Raw genomic sequence first — 20,899 nt, forward strand, 5'->3', positions numbered from 1 at the left:
TCATAGACGGCGGTGTTGCCACCGGTTTTCGCCAGAGGCGTCTTTGATCCCGAAGGTCGCTGGGTTTAGTACGTGTGAAACCGCTCCGGGTGTGGTGCTCGAAAAAGTCGATTCCGACGAAGGTTACTTTAGTTGTTTTGAAAACTGACACATTCCCAACTCGCCCTAGCTTCGGTGGGCTAAAATACCACCGGCTTCGATTCGAAAACCCGTGGCAACGGAGGCACCGGAAGCCGGTGTGTGTCGATCCGATAGCGCTCGAAACAACGGTTGGCCGTGTTTGCGACCCGCGTTCGTCAATCGGATCGCGTCGATATGTCGAGCAGCCTTTTCGGTAGTTCAACCTTTGGTGGGAGTGGAAACCTTTCACTTCGAGCGATCGATCATACGGTCTGGGATTGGGTTTTCTTTTTCACTCACTTTCTTCTGGCTTGGTAGCGGATTTCCACCGGCGGAAAGCGCTTTCCAGAGAACACGACAATGTAGTTTACGACATGACTTGTAACAAGGGTATGATTGATTGGAGCAATGTTTCGAAGCGATCATGATTGCATTTATAATGTACGAAAACCATTTCCATTGAAACAATGTTTTATGCGTTAAAGCTCTTAAGAAATCTAAACAAAGCTACATATTGAGAGAGTCCCAAAAAATGGTAGGATTTTCGTAAACGAACTTGCATCCATATTCAATTACCCAATCGAAACCTGCCGCTTGGCATGCGCGGTCAAGTTCATGAGAGGTGTGATTAAAAAAACCTCAAAAAATGCCCTTTTCAGTCTTTCTTTTTGGCGCTCGGTTCGGTTGCTCGGTAGCCCCGAAGCACCGTGTCCTTGTTGCAGACCCTTACCGTTGGGAAACCCGAATTATGCCGAGACAACCAGAAAGGAAACCGAGCAGCAATCAGCACGGCAGCAAAGGCATGGACTACAAATGCATGCTTATCATCCGTTCGTGGGCCCGTTTTGCGATGCTGCGCCCTTGCGCTGGTGAACAATAAATCTGGTTTGACGTGACGAGCCGGATGGTCAGAACCGAACCGTGTAAGCAAACCGGCCGTAAATTGATGTAAAAATCGCCACCGAAGGGACTTTCCTAAAATTGAGAAATCACTTTTGGGGATGGATGATTATTTTTTTTTTGCTTGCCCCTCATCGAGTCCGATTGCCCGTGTGGTGCAGGGACAAATGGGCCTCGGAGAGAAGCACCGACAAGTGGCCGCGAGGATTGCAATAACAATAGCAGCAAAACGAACGGCCCACGGAGGCCGACCGATGGCAGTAATGGGCGATAACAACAATAATAAGCCACGGCAAGAGTGGCCAACCGAATTCCGTGCAAGTACGTGCAGCTGATTGCAGTAGCGGCATCCGCGAAACCGGTTCCATCCATCCGTGGCCTCTCCATTGATCAGTGATCCGATCGGTGCACGGGAAGCGGGTGTACGTCGGGTGGTGAAGAGCGTACGACCGGTTCCGTTTGCTTGACCGTTGGCTGGCGCGCTGGACTGACCATTGTTTTTGAAGGCTTGCAGGATGCTGCCGGCCACGCTATCGTACTGACCCATTTTCCTGCGTTTCGCGCACTTCCCGCGGCTCTTGGGGCGGGACACGGGAATGTTTTTCGCATGTTTCTGCTCCATTACTATTCCCCTGGGGGCTGGTTGCTGTGTTCAGTATTTCTTTCTTTTTCTCTCTTGTTTTATGTTACCTGCACAGGTCCTTCCACAAACGTCGATCGATTGATTGAAACTCGGGATCAATCAAGACGCGTGACAGAATGCTGAATTTCGAGCCGAAGTTGAATAACGCAAAAGGGTTTATTAATTGCACGTTACAGTTTAAAAATAAATCTCTCGAGGACGCTTTTTTTTCGGTAATTTAAGGTGTCCTATCAGTGTAGAAGGAGGATGTATTATTATTTTGAAAATCCTCTTTACAAACCGGTACCGTAAAGGATCCCATCGCGTGTGGCGAAAGCATCCTACGTGGATGGAAGGAAAATTAACCAACAAAAATTAATCCTTCCCACACGTCGACCAAAAGGGATTGGAGTGAGCGAGAGAGTGTGACAGAACAAAAAAAAAGAAACCCATGAAAAATCCTTCATTCGACGCCTTGTTCTCGTGCGCAGGTTGCCTTCCTGCGAACCTGCCAGGACGAACTGTGGTGCACCGTCAGAAATGCCCCCGGGGGTGGGGAAATAAGATAAAAAAAGATTCCCCCAGAAGAAAGGGCGTAATGAATAAAGTGGTAAAAAAAGAGCACGAGAGAAAATAACAGAATAATGAACAGCAACAGGAGGGAAAAAAACGCACCGCAGAGGCATTCAATTTTCAAGCTGACAATGGCGTAATAAACAACCCGCCGGGGCTGGAAATGCCAATAACAATGAGAAGAAAATTATACGAACCGAACCGGAGCCGGCCGGTCGGTACGGAATATTTAGCGGGACATTGTACCGCGTGCGCGCGAAGGGATCGCGTTCCTGGTCCGGTTCGCAGGATAATGGAAGGTGCGGCCGGTGCGGACAGAATAATCAAGCTTCTTGCCGGGCGTCTGCCGCTTCCTCGGTCCGGGATCACCCGAAACACACACACACACACTAAGCGAGTAAGAATTGAGTCAATCAACATCCTGCTCCCGCGCTCGGACGAATACGGATCCTGCGAAGCGGTGTCGGGTTCGTCGCTTGCGGAGGATGAAATCTTTTGAATTTTTCTTCGCCCCTTTAAAGGTTGGAATCGAATATGCTGCGGGTGGTGGATTGGAAAGAGTAAGCGGGGAGCAAGCAAAAAGCATTCGTCCGTCCGAATGCAAGCGAGATTGAAAAAGGGAACATATGACAGGCAGCATAAAATTTCAAACGAAATAAAAAAACACACAAAAACGAAAAACATATCCCCGTGGTAGTGCGATGAGGATGTCGATCGCTGAGGTGAACGATCACGATCATTATCACAACGAGGCGTGAAGGAGAGAGCACGAGAGTGGACAAACACCCTGGCCACTTCTTTCCTCCATCTCCCTCCATCCCTTTACCTCCAGGTCCACGGAACGGGTCGAAAGTCAATCGAAAGAGAACATGAAATATGACAATCGTTTACGCGTGTGAATAACGCCGTGGCCCAATGGCACGCAGGGTTCGCACGAAAAACCTCTAGCGGACGTGCAGGTGGAGCAACGGGTTCATAATGTAAACATCGACCCCTGGTGGTGGCGATTTCCGCCCTTCGACTCCGGCTACGCCCGGGACGCGATCAATCTCAAGCCCTCGAGGAGATGCGTTTTCACTCCCGGCGGGCGGGGCTTTCAAACCAGTTTCCGCTGTCCCAGCGCCCTGCCGGAACGCTATGTTTGGAATTCGAAGTGTTTTTGGTTCGCTTTTTGTATTTGTGTATTTTTTTTTGGTTGGTTTCATTTCTTCTCCTCCTGCTGAGGCCAATTTCGAATGTTTTGCATCAAACTAAAGGCAAGCTGTTCGAACGATGCTTTAAGTCCTTCGAGCGAGGTGCGCAAAAATGCACGGTTCAATTCGAATCGCAATGCGCATCATTTTTCGGAGCTTTGGTAGGCACCGTGGAATAATTTTTTTTCAATATGTTCCTGCTTTGTTTTGGTGCCCTAAGCGAACCTTTCGAGGAGTGGTTTTTCGGTTATCAAATGTGAAAGTGGCGGCCTAACCATCGCGGAACAAACGTCGTTTGCTTGTTTCCCCGGTTAGTGTTGTTTGCACCACAATATTGCGCCATTGAAGTGCGTGTTTGGTTCGTTTACTGCAAACAAGAACCCCTCCTAGCGTGCGGGAACTCCAAATTTTAGGCCACGCCGACGACAACGTGTCCGCACGCAGGTGCATTGCGCAAGGTGGTGCGTGTGATCGTAATGCACCCACCAAATCGATCGGCTTTCGCTATCGTTTCGATGATTGTATCCAGGCGTTTTAGGGGATGAATCCCTCCTCCAAAAAAAACCGCTGTCACTTTCACGCCGTGAACCTCGACAGCAGGACTAACCACCGCCCCGTGAGCCACTCATTAACTAGCTGCGCGAGCACGTGATCGTGATCGTGTTTTGGGACGCGCACGTTTCCCTCACGGTCGCAGATGGTACGCCGCGGGGTGCTGGAAATAATGGGGGTTTAATTTATTTCACTACACCCCGCGCGGTCGAGATTTTTCCTGCTAATGGCGCGTATCTGCGGCCGTCGGGTTTCGGGCGGAAACGCACAGCATGCGAGGCGGAATTCGAATGATTTTTTGCCTCCAAAACGGCCAGCGTGCTCCGATCGCCCTTTCCCTGTAATAGCGCGCACCAAACGGTGGGGGAAAACATCGGCACTAATTTATGTTATTAATCAGAGCAAACTTCGGGGAGTTACTTTGAGCGAGTTTGCCTTAAGGATGTGGTGAGGAAAACGTGTCGCGATCGCACGCGCATGGGCAGGATTTTCCCGCAGAAGAACCGGCACACGGCCATCGGTAACCGCACACAAATAGCCTCCAGTGTGTGTTTAACTCGTACACGGTTTACGAAATGTGCGGCTGCTATCTACTTAGTGATCATAACGCTGAGAGGTGATTACCATTCGCTTGATCACTCCGTCACGATCGCACCCCGCGTGCCTGTGATCGAGCTTTCAATCTATCCCCGGCACCGGCGGGAGATAAGTGCGGTGCGTTCCCGGTGGCGTATTTTGAGTGTCACCAATTGTGGAAAACTGTTTTCCCAATCGAGCTCGGATCAATCCCCAAGCCCGGATTAATTACACCGTCTAACGGTGGCGCACTTTCGGGTGATTTTGCGTTATCCGATTCATTTCCCGCGGGTCCGATTTCACCGTTCCCGCAATCAGCCGGGGGTCCGCGTGATTAATGGTTCTCCCGTCGAAGGGGGTCCAACAACGCTTTCGATTGCGAATTTTAATCGACAATTCGCGCTACAAATGTGCCTCTCGAACGACGGTTCGAGAGGGTGGACCGAGCGGAAACGTCCCCTTTCAAAACAAACGCTTTTCCATTGGGGCGTGAAGGGAACCCCTGGGAGTGGGGAAATGAGCCAGTCGCGGAGAGGAAGAGGGGGGGGGGGAAAAGAAAATTGCACCACCCGAACCGTTTTCCGCTGAATTTCGCTAAACGGTATCGGTGGCCGCGGGTACGCAGCTTCCTGTTGCGTGCGTTTCTCGTTGCGATTAGGGCCGGTGCTGGTTTTGAGATTTGTGGCTTTTTTGTCTGTAAGGTTGCAATCTCCGTTCAATTGGAGTCTGGTTGTGATCTATGTTAATTATTACGCGGAATGGAAACTGACCGTGATTTAAAGGTGAAAATGGCACGCTCATCGTCCAGGACTATCTGAACGTGTACCGCCAGGAAAAGCATTAATTTCACACATAACCATAATTTGACGAAATTGCTGCCAATCTGATTAATTGCCGTGCAGCAATTTGTGTGTTTCTATAAAATTTACAGCACCAACGTCACATCAAACGGTTCGAATTAAGTTATACCCGTATAAGAAAGATGATAGCTCTGATTATTGTCCACCAAAGCTGTGTCCAGAACGGGTTTGCAAAATCGCATCTAACAACGCTCAAATTCCAATAAATCGAGCCCAATATGCTAGCATTTCCACGTTGAAATACGTTCCCTTGGGGGTAAAGTGCTCGCTAGAACACCTTCTTCGGGATGCTGGAAAAACAAGATCATCGCCAACGCACACAACACAGAAGCGCAGAAAAAAAATGCACATAAAAAGCGCGTTTCGTACCATTCCATGCTGGTTCCATGCTGGTGGTTGCAAATTTTCTTCCCCTTTCGGGGAGGATGAATCCGTTCCACCGTTGAGCCGATCGTGCGCCACCGCCTACTGCGTCCGTGTGCCAAAAGGCGGTAGCAGCAAAAAAAAATGAAAACCGGCGCACGGCTAAAGGAAAGTCGTAAAAATTTACGCTACAAGACACATAACCTAGTTTTCGCAGTGGCACATTGGAGACTTGGGGGCCCCCTTATCCCGCAACTGCGCACGATCAAGGGCGGTGGCAGTTACTCACTTCACCGTTTCACCGTCGATCCGGTTATTTTATTCTTCTTGGCTTTTTTCCTCTTATTTCTCTCTCTCTCTCTCGGCTCTCTTATTATGTATCCTATTTGATATGTACATTTTGTTTAGCTGCACCACACCACCGAAGGGTGTTTGCCTATTTGGGTGGGGGTGGGCTTTTTTTTATTTATTTACTTCTTCCATCCGCACGCCAGCAGGGATGCTGGATGCCGTCCTGGTCCCTGGTACCAGTGTTTTAGGCACCACTAGAACCTGCCCCCGGACAGGGACGTGTGTCTACAGCTGATTTTTACTAGCAGATCAGCAAATAGAACCGGATACGGGTAACCAGTTATTTATGCACCGTTGCCCGCACCGAACCCTGTCCGATCGGAGGGTGGAATTTCGAGACCTCCCTCCGCTGGGGAAATAGGTGGGCAAGTCGTCGACGTCGTTTTGGCAGGTCGCTGTAGAGTCAGTTCCAGACAAACTGCGCCAAGTGCGAGTGTGGTCCGGTTTGATCAGCTGATATGATGGTTTTATTGCCCTTTTTCGAACGGCAACTGTGCCGGTGGGAAACAAAAACCTGCGCCGGTTTACTATTTTGACGGGAAGGAATGTTCGCCCCAGCTCCCGCGGTCGAGTTGACAAGTTTAACGTTTGATATGTCGTGCCTTTCGACCGAAAGGTGACACATGGGTGGCATGTATTTTTTGTGGTTTAGTTTTTGCCCGCTACTCTTTCGCCAGTGAAGCGAATCGGGGTTTAATCGAATCAATTACGAGTGGATTCACTTCCTAAAAATTGTAGCCCCCAAACGCTCGTCAGCATGGCCAAACGATACAGTGGCGGTGAAAGCGGCTCATCTGTGGGGATCGCGAAGCGCACGAAAGCCACTTAAGAAGTCGAGCAATTGAGGATAAATAACTTCATAGGATTTCATAAATCCGCAACCGAAATTAACGCGTCGCGGTGTGACTCAAAGGGGTGCGCGAGATGAAGCAGCAAAAAAAAATGCCAAAGAGATGCCAATCCGACGAACCTGGTGCGGATCCATATTCAGCGGAGAAACGGCCACCGGTGTGTGCTTGTGCCCTCTGGCCAGCTGAAATATTAGCACTTCATCGGATCGAAACCGCAACCGCGAGCCTGCGGGCCATTCGGCTCGGTGTCACGATTTACATGGCGGCTTGTTACCCCGGTGCCCGTTACGTTTCGATTTATGACGGAGCCCGCTAATTGGTGCCGGTGCGTTTTTCTCGTCCTCGCCGGGCTGACAATTTATACGCGCCGACACGCCGGGGTCACCGGTGGGTTCAAATTGACGATCTTCGACGATCCCGGCGGGTATGGTTGTGCGATCGGTCGATGGGGCTGGTTGGCAGCAAGCAAACAAAAAATTAAACACACACCGCCACGCTCGCTCGGTGGAATATTTTATTTCTCACGCCGTTTCTGGCGCGGAATTTCGCCATTCCAACCATACGAAAGCCCCCTCGTGAGCCCTTGGATTTTGTTGGGTTACAGAAGGGTAAGCTGTAGGCTGGTGGATGGGGAGGGCGAAAAAAGGCCATTCGCGGTTGATTTGTGGCATTCGTCACCGCACGGCCGAAGGTTTCTCTTTCTGCACCGGAGGTTCAGTTGAATGTCCTTTTCCGCTGGTAGGCCCGCACCGGTGCCAAGATCTTTCCATCGCATTTAAATTCCACTCCCGGTTGAGCACACAAATAGAACACCGCTGGCCCTGCACACACCCTCACACGTACATACTGAATGGTGGATGGTTCAGCATCGGTCGGTGCAGAGCACCATCGGGTTCGTCGCTTTGAGTCTTTCGTGCCAACAAATCGCTCTTAATGCAAAACGAAGTGCAGCAAAAGTCCACACCTTCGCGTGGCATGCTACGTGCCGCGTAGAACACGAGCCCTACTGCCCAACCCACCACCTCAAAGGGTGTGGCCTCGCCGGAACCCGTCGACGCCGCCGGGCAGACGGAAGAAAGTGCACTAACCCGTGTAATTTCGCGAAAACGTTGCAAGGCGGCGGTTCGCGCCATGCATAAAACATGCCCCGTGGGGCTTTCGGTTGTGCCGCTTCTCCGGCGGCCATTTCATTGTCTCCCGCTGGGCTTTCCAGCCACCCCCCCCCCCCGCACCCCAAGCCGCGTCACCAGTGGGGGACGAGTTGGAAATCGAAACTAAATGGCCAAAAAACTCTCACTTCGCGCATTCCGGTGCGTTTGCCAAAAAGTCCCCCCAACCGGTGACGGTGGAGTGCGCGCGCGCGCGCGAATCACTTTTAATTGGATTCGGGAAACTTTTCCACCCCCATCTCCCCCGTTATCTGCATGCCAGGAAGGGGCGGGAATCCGCGACATAACAATGTGGTTGCTTTCGAGGGAGGAGTAAAAAAACTCACCCCCCCACTTCGAGGGTGCATTGATCATCGCGCGTTCGTGAATGATCAAGGTCACTCGGCGATCGTGCGAGTGACTCCCGCGAAGGGATGGGAACCGCCTAATAAGCCGGTGGGCCGTGAGATGCACCATTTTTCCGGTGGCATTAGCGGGAACGAGCGTTTGAAGCGGGCAAAAACAAAAAGAAAACCGCAACAACAACAAAAAACTATATCTCTAATTTACACTCCATCCAGCGCACTTAAGCCAGGTCAGTCACGATAAGCCTCCCATTCACTTTCAACCAAAAACACGCCACGGGCAAATGGCCGCGTGGGAGCCGCGCAAATAGTTTGTTGAACCCACCCGGCATGGGAAAGGCAAGCAGGTGGGAATGGGTGGGAGGGGAAAAAAAAGGGAAAGGATCGGTGGGGAAAATATGCACTCCCGAGGGGAGGGTGGGTGATAAAAAGAAACCACCCTCTCCCGTGGTGGGATTATGTTTTTACGGCGTAAAAGCATTTAGAGGCCTGATTGCAGCAGCAGCGTTTTATGCAATGCAGTTTTACGCGCACGCGGGCTCGGGGAAGCCAAATGGGAGCTGCTACCGTGCGATCGCCCTGGAGCTAATCGCTTAACTTATCGATTATTGCTGCCACCTGGCGATGGTGACGGTGGAAAATGAGTTCGCAGGGCCGTTAAGTGTATGCGTTCGAAGCGGTTTCGATCGCTTATCGCTTTCATGTGGCGTGTGGGGTTGCGTTGAATGCTTATAGCTAAAATTTATTCAACGAAGGAGCGAAGTAGAACAGGTCCTTGGAGTAAAACAGGCGCCCGGGGCGTTTTAGAGAAGAAATGTAGATCGTTGACGCTTTTTTTTTCTAGGCTAAATTGGACGGAAATTAACGAATTTCCATTCGCAAGAAAGCCAGCGGAGATCAGCCTTATCTCATTAGTGGCATAAAATGAAATCAAAAGAAGTGCTCAAATTGAATTGCATGATGATAAAACCAAACCAAATCGTCTCGCCTATCGCCAGCGGACCCCCCTTGCTCATTGTCACAACATCTCGAGGTCGCGAAAAGCACTCCGAAAGTGGTCATTCTTCAGCTGGCCGTGATTGTTTGCGATCGTGTCCGCCAGCCAGGCTGTTTTCACTTACGCTACAAGATGGCACGGGCTTCATTTCGCCGTTTTATCGACGTGCTGTTTGCCGTTTTGTGAAAGCCTCGTTGTACGTCCAGCTCGGGACGGAGCCACGGGTACAATTTGCTACATTTGCATCGATCACCGCCGGTTCTGTCTCGGGCTCCTTTCATCCCATTGCCGGCGCGAAAGTGCAATCAACCGTCGCGGCAGAGGAACGTTTAATGTCAACCCCGGCCAATGTTTAGTGAATTCCAATTTGCTTCTTCTCTCTACCAACCCATCCGGCAGCGCACGTGCCGATGTGCGCAGTGTCCGAGAACGAGCCAACCAGCCATTAATCATGCGTTTTTATGCCTCTAATGAGTGGGCTTTGATGTGAACGATGTGCAGTGCACCTGTCGGAGTGGTGCATCGTATCAACCGTATCATAAAGCGATAGGGCACCTTGTTGTTTCGTTTGATTTCCCGCCAATTTCCTTGTTGGATTTTCCTGTTTTCCTTTTACCTTCGTACGGCTTTCATTGCAACCAGCGGTCAACAGGGTGCTTGAACTCGTCGCCGTGCCATCCGGTTTTATGCTGCCCTCTCCATCGAAGGTGGCTTTAAATTGAACAAACAACAAACCGAACAGCGCGTGCGAGGCTTCGGAAATGAAGGCAAATAAAATTATCCAGACCATTAAAACGGAACGCGCCTCCACGGTGGCGACTGGATTCGGGGCTGCCGTTGCTCGCTGTTATTTAATTTTCCACCGAGCAAACAAAACCCATATTCGCCAACGGGTGCTACGGCTCTAGTGCACTTAAAATTCACCGGTGACCACCCAGTCCCGTTTCCGGAACGTTAACCTTTCGTCTTAATTGCCACCTCATCTAATCAGAGTGTGTGCTGCTGCTGCTCGTTGCTCGTTGGGACGTGCGGCGCTTAGTAGGTCGTGGTCATGGTCATGGGTTGGCTCTCGGTGTGCGCACTGACCCAAATTCCGGTGGTTCGCAAACAACACCTCGCAGAAGGATCCGTCACCTGCTGGACTCAGGAAAACGGGGGAAATCGAGAGCAAACGTTTGCCCATCGATCTGTCCCACGAGGCTTGTGCTTGTCATCGCGTTTGCGCGCATTTCATATGCTCAAGTGGATCGCCACCGTCATCGTCATTTAATTAAGATAAAAAAAAGCAACCACTCCAAAGCGAGGGAATTGCAGATGAAAAGACCACGTGCGAGACCGAAACGGGGACTGGTGAACATTTGCCTACGAGCGCCACACGAAACGGCCAGTCATTCGAGTAAAGTGTTGGCCCATGCGCATGCTAAACGGGGAAGGTTATGTTTCTGCTACGTATAAAAGAAGGGAAAAGACATAAAAATGCATTAAAATCAAATCAACGCACCCTTTGGGGTTTCCCCGAACAAGAGTTTCCCAAATCACGGCGGGTGATACCTTAACTTTCGCTCTTTTTACAACCGGATGCAATTTGCGCGCGATCGGTCCTTTCGCTGCTCCACAAACGCCACAAAAGAGTTGAAGGTGTTGCTGCCCATATTTTTCCCTTTTTTTTCTCTTATGACAGCATAATTCTTCATGGCCATTGAGGATAAACAAAAATAGGTCTCCCTTCTTCTTATAGGAGCAACAAAAAATAACCTTCCATTCCAAGGACCTCCTGCTGCGAAAAGGGTTCAGCGCAAATGATTGCAGGCTGAAATAAAAACCCAAAACCGGTTCACGATCGTTAGGTGACTCATTTGTCGAATGTTGAATTATTTTTTTTTTCGTTAGCCAAAGTTATCTGCACACGTCACACGGCAGAAAAGGCAAATTTATGCGCGTGAACCTGAACTATAAATGTCGAAACCAATCTCTCCGATAGCGTACAACTGCAAGCGAAAAATCGAACCCACCGATCACACGATCGCGAGTCCCGCCGGGAGGAAGCTGCAACTCATCGTCGCCATTTCGTATGCCCTTTCCAATAATTGCAATTGGCCACCCGGTCGGTCGGTGGCTTTTATCGCTTGGAATCGGCACCAATGGTGCACACGGGGAGAGGTTTCTTTAAACGGAAGAACGCCGCTTTGCGATAGAAAACGAAAGGCACCGGGTTTTGTGATGAGAAAGGAAACTCTCGATTTCACGTGCGGAAATGGGTGAGATTTTTTGAACTTTTTTTTATTCAGCCCCCATGCGGTCGAATGCACAGAGAAGGAAAGCCTCTCCGGTTGGCGCATCGATGCAGGTCGGATGCAATTTTCTCTCGCACAGGGAGGGAAAAAGCACCCAACGCAGGCGGTAAATGCAATGCATATCTAATGCAGAAAGTGAGGCTATTTATTATTTATGGGGGGGTTTTCTAGCCGTAAACGTGAACGAGGGCTCACATGCCCGTTCGGTGGTTTTTCTTGAAGGTTATAAACTTTTCTCTCATAATCCACTCGCCACCCTTTTGGGGGTTCAGGAAGGAGCAACCGAATGAATTCCGGAACGTTCGCTCGTGTGTAGGAAAGTAAAAAATAGCTTCATATTGTTGTGCTCAAACAACAACCAAACAGAGCAGGAAACCTTCTCGTGATCAGCGTTTAAAGGAGTGCCTGCTTCTAAACTCCTCGATAAACCTGTTCTCGCGTTTCTGACCCTTTGGCGCGAATGATCACGCACGTCACGCCGTGACGGTTGAAGGTCAAATAAACGCACTCTCAGCACCGTTCAGACGTACGGTTCCGCATGCCATTTGTCGCAAAGTAAAACAAAACCATCATAAGCTACCAACAAACCTCAAAATGAATGTCCTGTTCCAGTGCGTGCGATGGATAATCAACACGCCACTTTTACGCCGGATGCGCACACGTTTGATGTTTTCACCGCCACCAACGGACAGGTGCGCTGTCAGGAATCGTTGAACCAGCCGGAACAACGTCTCGGCGCCCGATGAGTGGGTCGATGGTTTGTCTTGGCTGTTAGCGACAGCGCGCTAAGCGGTGCCCTTGCGCCACCGGCATAGCGCACGCGCACGTGTCCCTCCTGGCGGCCTGGTTGGGAATATTTATGTGAGAAAGTTACACGCCTCACCAACAACGCGATGGTACTTTCGCCCCGGAGGCCTGTGTAGGCGAGCGAGCACCAACCAAGCGACAAATGCGGCCAATAAGCGCGTGTCGATCCTCGATCTGATCGATGGCGGACCACCATCGGGTCGGTCGGAATCGCATTAATCGAACCGAACGGACCATCGGCAGATTACACGATTAAAGGGGAAGAAATTAACAGTCCTGGCCCGACCCGGCTCGGAGACCTTACAAACGGTGGGCCGTTCGATCGAGTTAAGCGATTAATTTCGCGCATCGAGCTCCATCGCCATCTGGCGATCGGATCTTGCCTGCCTGCATCCTTCTGCATTCACCCATTTGGGGCTGTAGAAAACGGGTTTTAGCACCGTTGTGGTTCCGATTTTATTTTTCTTTAGCATGGATGTATCTTTTTTGTTGCTATTTTACCGCCTTCTCGGTTTGAGGATTCCATTTATAATTCGATTGCCACAGAACGCGTTGATAACACGCAGCCAAGCACACGATCGAGAGGCCATGCGGTGCAGAAATCGCTGTCCAACGAGGCCTGCTCCGGTTTCTGCTCTTACCAACTTTAGCATCTGTTTAAGGGGCTTTATTTTTATCCCCCCCGCTCAGACCATGGGTTGACCATGAACATGAGCTTAATATATGTTAAATACCACTTAATGGTGTACCCCTTCCTGTTCCAGAAATAAATCATCACCCTACCCCATCGGTTGCGCCGCCACAGATCGAGCTGGGGAGCAGCGATCGCAAAACGATCGACGCAGTATTTTTGCTACTTTTTTTTTCTGTGTGTGTTATTTTTTTGCTTCTTTTCACGCTGGCCCTCCCTTACCTTGAGCGGCACTTTGTCAACGATCGCCCCGTGGGCGACCCAAGCGAAGCGTATGGATTTCCGAAGCGATCGCTTACAAGAGGGCCTCGACTTCTTCTCGACGACACCTTCTTAACTCGGTAGGGTAGCTCGCAGTAGACAAGTGAAAATTTATGGCTGGTAGTTGGTTGGGTCGCGCAAATGCGCAAGATAAATGGAATAATTGTTAATCCATGTCTTGGCTTATGAGAAGCAGTCATTTCAAATGACCATAAATGGCCGTAAAGTTTGAGGATTATCTGCCATAAAAATTCTCTTTAAAATTGCTTCCAATATTTGCCCACAGTTCGTTACACTTTTCGACGGTTTCAATCCAAGTTCAGAGCGGCAGCAGGTTAATAAATTCACGGTCACCGACCGACCGGGTTCGTTTGGCATTCAAGCGACAACATTTAGGCCAACCAGCTTCGTGACTGCTTTCGTATGCAACTAGGAGAGGTTGTGCGAAAAAAAAGAAGCTCCAACTCATTCGCAAATGCACCGTCACACCGTGGGGCACCAGGAGAGGCTTCGTCCGATTTCCAATAATTTAGGATGCTCTCGTGGACCGGTTTTCCATCGGTTAGCCCACTGGCCGCACGAGCGGCCCCCATTTAGGGTGATCGATGGTAAATTTCTCCCATTTCAAACGATAACGGGCGGGAGCGTGGACAAAGCGAAAAACAAAAAAGCGATCCTCCTTCCCTTTTTTTGAAACATGCAGCTATGCAAAAAGAGAAACCCCAAATGGAGTCCCTCCCCCTCGTGACCGACGAGCGAGTCCTAGACCGGACGTGTGTGTGTGTGTTTGAGGGGAATTTTGTGTCAAATCCGTGTCTTACTCGTCGACACGATGATCGAAAGTTAGGAGCAAACGAAGCAACAAAATTCGCCACGAACGCCCGCTTTAGGTGACATCATCACACTTCATTACGCCCCTGCCGAGTCCCGGATGTTTTCTTTCAACCCTCTTCTGGCAACTCCTTTCCAGTCTCGATCGCGAGTCTTCTGCTGCCCAATCAGCCATGTTCAGCCCCTGTGCGTTCTCTCATTCCCTTTCGAAATGGGGTTCGGCTGATTAAACGCTATTTGTTTATAAGTCAGCAACCCTCGGGCGGGAGAAATTTATTACTGGCCCGCTTGGATGGACGTCCCTTCGATGTCACCACGTGGTGAGTGCGTTTCACTGATGTCCGCACCAGGCGTGGGGCGTTTCCGTCCCAAACCGAATATGTTGGGGAGTTTTTTTTTCTTTTCGAGCGAATCGAAAGTGACAGCACAAACGCCACCGGCACTCGGACAACATTAATATCGTCATCCGTTACCTCCCGAGGCGGGAAGGATAAGCATCACCGCGCCATGGTGTCATCTGCCGTGGGAGTTCCGTTTTCCCATCCCTCTCGCTAATGATTGTTGTAAGCGATCGATTACGGGGAATTGGGGAAAACACGAACATGATTAATGATTGCCTCGATCGGGTGATCGAGGATCGTTGTCGCAGGGTTTGTTGATGGCGGGCTCCGGGCTGGCAACCAAGGGGCGCCTTCATTTGGAGCCCATTTTCCAAGTCTTCTGATATCGGTACAACACCCAACGGGGTGTCATAAGCATCCCTGAATACCAGCTCTCGAAAGCAAAAAATCATACAAAATATTACAAATGCTTTAAGACGTCTCTTTCTCTCTGCGGAAACGTATTTCCCGTCCAGCAAACCGGGTCATTTTGTCAATCAGCGAATCACCCGGCCCGTTTACGATGCGCCTTTTTTTCCCCGGCTTACGGCAACCCACACGGTCACGGCAGCGTAACTGTAAATCGGATGCATTCAAACCGTCCGATAGTGGCGTGCATTTGCCTAACGGTGTAGACGTCCTGTACATTGCAGGTGCGGTCCGGTGGCGTCTGGCTTGCGGGCGAAATCGTGCCACGGAATGGCGCAACAGGCAGGCAGCGGGTCAATATTTCTTACGTTAACCGTTCTTGATTGCGCTTGATGTCGAAGGATGCCGGCGGCGGTGATAGCACATTCGCAAACGGGCTTTGGGAACTTGTTGTGGCATCCCGGTTGCTCAATGGCGCACGGGATATGGGAAGCGAAACAGGTGTGCAGTTCATCGTGAAAAATCAAAGTGCTATTTTATGTTTGCGTACACAAAAAAGCGGAAAAAGCTTCCACCGCGACGTGCAAGCAAACGCAGGACGAAGCCAAGAATGCGGCTGTGAATGCCGTCAGATGGGAGGCTATGCATTGCGCTCTCGTATGGCTATGTGTCGATTGGTTATCGAAACAATCGAGGCTTTCTGCTTCCTCTTCTTAAGCCACCCGCCAATCAATCGGTTCCAACTGGAACGTTTAGCGCGTATACACGGATCATATTGCCGTGCCCGTACCCGCGAGGTTTAATTGAGTTGCAAACGCGAAAGGAAGCTGTAAAAGTGGCCTACTAATTGCCCCACCGTACCGCCGATACGCCGTATTTTCACTTTCGTCAAAGCCACCCCCGCATGCACGCGGGGTCCCTCAACAACCCCTCGGTACAGCTTTCGAATGGGTGAAGCAAAGAGCAAAAAAAAAACAGGGAGAAATAGCGAAATACACACCCACCAGTCGTTCTCTTACTTACTAAACCGGTGCACGTGCAGGTAAACCGGCGCACCGTGGACGGTTTTCACCGTGCAAAATGCATTGCAATGTTAATCAACTCCGAGCCCCGGGAATCCGCATCAAGGGGGTTGAGACAGGGGAGGGCGGGATGGAAGGGGAGGGGTGGAATTGGAGGGTCGAACCGTTCCCTTCGACTGTTGGCCCCCGGAGAGTGGTGGCGCATTCTTTTCGTTCATCGTGCGCAAACCAAGCTTTCCAGTGCCTTTCGATGGACCCGAACCGGGAACGGGGAGGTGCGTCAGGTTGGATCCACATCCCCATTGCTTGTACCTTCCTTTCCTTCCCTGTCGTGTCTGCATCCAAAAAGCCGTGCCTGTAAATCTTGGCCGCTCGGTTAGATCGCTTGCCCGCCACCCCCCCCCCGGAGAACGGTTTGAAAATTGCGCACTTTTACCGGTTTACTGGGCAAAGGGGAGAAAGGAGAGGAGGGAGGGAGGGGGGGGGGATCAAGGATTGCTGCCGGACTGTGGCACCGTGTGTGCGCGCGGCCGAGCCCCGCTGGCTCACCTTGAATCGGGCAGCATCGGCATCGGCCAGCTAAACGGCATGTTTTGCATTCCAATGTACAACCGGGTGGTGTTGGTGGGTGGGAGTGTTGTGAGAAGGCGGGTGGGCTGTCAGAACACATGGACGCACTCGCCACGGGGACACCGGAGTACGCTTAAATCCCCAACACACATATTTGCCTGCAGTGAAACCAGGACCCCGTATTTATGTTTCTTTTTTTTTTCGTTGGTCAATAATCGTACGTTGACTCATACGTAGTGTGCCATGAGTTGAGGCGAAAAAAAACACAACATGCAACTGAAAAAAATGCTCACGAAGCATGAGAGGGGTTCGTCGCTTATGCGCAAGTCTTTCGTATTTTCGATACTAAACGAAGGGTTCGTCGCTTGTTTGGTGTCAGTCTTTTGATTTCGATTAAACGAGAGACAGGGTTTGTCGCCTATGCGCATGTCCATGCTTTTGTTCCAGTGAAACAAACTAGGCAAATTCCTAATCCATCAAGGTTTGTGGCGGAATTTCAATTCAAACAAAACGAGCTCATTACACCACCGCTCCATTGGGTCTAATGAAACGTCCTAACCGGCATCGATTTGTGGCATTCCACGGGCATATCAATGTGATCGTAACGACCTGCCCACCTGACACCCTGACAGCCGCAGAGCATAAATATCTCCATTTTTTTTCTTTAACACTTCCTCTCAACTGGCGCGAGGAAAGCCCGCGCGGTCAATTCACACGATGTCCGATGTTCGCGCCGAAGCACGCGGTAACAATTAACGTGTAGGCAATTAGAAAACACGGCTTTGAAATGATGGGAAAACGGAGAAGAAAAGAGATACTAATAACGAACAAAACACACAGTGTAGGGGAAGAAAAAGAGGATTTATACATCCATCAAGTGGCGAGCTTGGGATTTATTTCATCGCGCGGAATGCAGCGCATGGGCAGCGTGGGGAAAGGTGGAAACAATTCAGCACTAATTGAAGCGACCCGACGATGAAATCGCGTTACTGATAATGGTTGCAACTGCACCGATTGTGCGGGGCAGCAGGCCAGTTGATGAAAGAGAGGGCTGAAAAGATGAAACAACCAAAGTGAAGGTGATAATGAAAGTGCTTGCGGCTCGTTGTCGCTAGGGCTTTCGAGTGGTTTCGAACACATACAGAGAGGGAGAGAGAAAGAGCAATAAAAACGTTTGAAATCAATAATCTCTTCCGACGCTGAGCGGGGAATTCGATCGTTACGAAACTTCTTCCTCCCGCGTAGCCACCCGTCATGGGAAAGAAGCGATGATCGAGATCGCGACAAGAAAAAAAAAACGTCTCTTTTCCCTCGTTGCGCCGTTCCGATCGGGTGTGATTTGTGGCACTTTCCGCGACGTGATGGGACTTTTCCACGGGGAAAAAGCCATCGGCCAGCTGCAACCGTCCTGCTGGCGGCGAAACCGCGATCAAACGATTGCTCCGCACGATCGAACGCATCTCGCAGGGACGGAACCGGTGTTCGCCATCAATTAGCTAATGTTTTAATTGCTCGCACTTGCTGAGGCACCCTTTTTGCACTCATGCCCCGTCGGTTGGCTGGCTTCTGGTGCAGAAGTGCACCCGCAGGAGTCGATTTTGCACCCCATTCGCGGATCGATCGCGCTCTCGCATCGAGTCCGGTTTGCGGGAATCGTTTCCACATTTTCGCTCCCTTTTCCACCAGCGACAGGTTGCTCATCGTTTAGGTTCGGTTTCCCGTGCGCTTTCGTCTCCACAGGTTCCTCCCCATTTATGTCATTTGCTCGCGGGCACATGCGGTCGAGCCACCGGCACATTCCTTCGCGGTTCGCGGTTGCTCGCGGGAAACTGGCAGCGAAAAGGAAGAAGAGCACACAAAAATGCCACAGGAAGCCGGGGACACGGTTGGGTTGCGCGGATCGGGCGCGATGGTGCAATTGCAACCGCCATTCTGATGCAATGCGTGCAACGCGAAGAAGAAAAAACAGACGTCGCCTCCCGCGATTTGCGTGTGATTGCGGCTCCCGTGGCTTTTGCGATTATTACCCTGTTTTTCTTCTTCCTACTGCTGTGTAGTTTTCCCATCAAAGCACCCCGTGATGCAATGCACAGTTGATGCTTTTCGTTCTCTCTCTCTCTCTCTCTCTCTCACTTTAGTTGACCCATCTTCAACGTCAACTTGATTACAGTTTGTGCATCTGGTGTATACGCCAACAGCAAAAGGGGCCACAGGTTTGCACGAAAGCCCGCCAGAAATTACGCGGTTGGCAATTTCATTTCTTTTATCGTTACGGAAATGCTTGCGTGCTAGCTTTGCCTAATTCAACACTAGTTTACAAGAGCGTGCATAAGAAGACAAATTGACTGTGTTATTGCGACCATTTTTCTCTCGCCTAAAATCCCCCCACGACGCAGCGCGTCTAAGCAGATTTAAATAATTTCGCAACCAATCACGGTGAGCAGTTGATTGGCGGGCGCGACGCAAAAATCCACCAAAATCAATCGGATCCAATCAATGCGCACATCAGTCTCGCTCCGTCTAGTCCGAGCGGGAGCCTTTCTGTGATGGGTCGATGATAAAACGGTGGTTTTACGTAACGTTAAACAACGAAACAGTCAAATCGTTTGATCGACGGGCGGAATCGGGCGTCCCGTTTTCCTCGTGGAGATTCGAACATCGCCTCAAAACTGCCACAAAACGTGTCTGGAAGTTATGATTCACGTTTCTTTTTTGCTGCTGCCATCCGATCAGATCCATCCACGACGTCTAGCCATCATTAGAAGCCGACGATGGTTGATCAACACCCTGCGCTCGTACCTGTAGTGCCTTCTGAAAGCACCCAGATGGAGATCAACGAAATTAGCATCCCCAGACCGGCCTTATGACAGGTACAACAGGATGCAGGCAGACATTTTGCGCTTATTTTTTTGTGTACCCCGACGCATCCTTTCCACGTGACAGCATCACCATTCGCATGGTCAGAAATTCCCACACCAACCCCCGGGGGTACCTTTTCAAAACGCCCGATCGGGAGGACAATTCGGAATCGGAAAGTCCACATTGGCTGTCCTCTTTAGCTTCCTTGCCTTTTTACAACCACCGGGGAAACCCCCTCCGGTTCGGTTTAGCGAACGAAGTAGGAGCGCCTGTGTGGTGCCAAGAACTGGTGCCCTTTGCGAAGGGTGCGCATCTGCGGCGTAGATCGCAGGCCACGATAAATACCATAAATTACGACCGCACAGGTATGTGGCTGTGTGTGGCTATGTCAACGTTTTTCCCTCACCGGTGGGCTTGCATAATGCGGCACCCGGGATGGCGCAGCGAGAATTCCACCGGAGCTCGACAAAACTTAAGGTGGGGGAATTTGGTAAAGATCAAAATTAATAATATTCACCGTGCGGGCATTCGAATCGAGCCCATCCTGTAGGGAGAGTTCTTTCTCGGTGCCGAAAGAAATGGCTGCCTCAACGATCAGCAGCATCCCTAATCACATACACGGAGGCGCTGCCGCATGGCAGCTTAATGCCGTAAAATGTGTGCGCTTCTCTTTGTTAGGGGGTCCGCTATGAATAAAATACCAATAACCCGGGAGATTGTGGGCCCCTCGAAAAAAGGGGGCCTCAAAAATATCAAGATCCGAAAGCGATCGCACAAAGTGCTACTGGTCTCTCGGAGCACGCAAGGCACTCGGTGAGCTGAGGATGAGCCGTGAAAGTGCAGCCCGATCGATCACGCGGTTGCCCCCGAGGCGGTGTGTTGCGTCACTCGATCGTACACGGCGTCTTTTGCTTTTTAATATCACACAGGGCACGCCGTGAAGTCGAGAAGCCCGATGAGATAGCCCGCGGAACGGGTTAATGCACGTGTCGAGCTCACGATGTAATGTCCTTGTGCGGGACCTCTTCACCGGGGTCAATTCTATCCTCGGGGCTAGTTCGGTAGAGGTTCTCAAGTGGTGTTCTGTTTACGTATCTTCGCTTCAACAACGTGCGCGGTTGCGCAAGTGAGCCGCTCATCAGCGCTTCCATTCAAGCTAAAGAATGTGTCCGTGCTCATCCGAACTTTGACAGCGTTCGGATGGTGTGAACCGTAAGGGCTGTGCCGTTAAAGTACACTTGCGGGTATGCTCAATGGAACGAGCGAAAAGTGTTGTAATAAAATATGTTGATGCCGAGTGCATGTTGACTTGCAATGTGGCAAAACAATCGATTGGTAAGGGAA

The 20,899-nt window shown here is 50.6% G+C and overlaps 1 protein-coding gene across 1 annotated transcript in view; it reads right to left on the reverse strand.

Moving 5' to 3' along the window:
• The window catches only part of LOC128731679 (uncharacterized), a 42,257-nt gene that overhangs the window by 5,878 nt on the left and 15,480 nt on the right, over nt 1-20,899 (reverse strand). The window lies entirely within an intron of this gene.

This window comes from Anopheles nili, chromosome 2 (genome assembly GCF_943737925.1).
Source record: "Anopheles nili chromosome 2, idAnoNiliSN_F5_01, whole genome shotgun sequence".
NCBI classification, from domain to species: domain Eukaryota; kingdom Metazoa; phylum Arthropoda; class Insecta; order Diptera; family Culicidae; genus Anopheles; species Anopheles nili.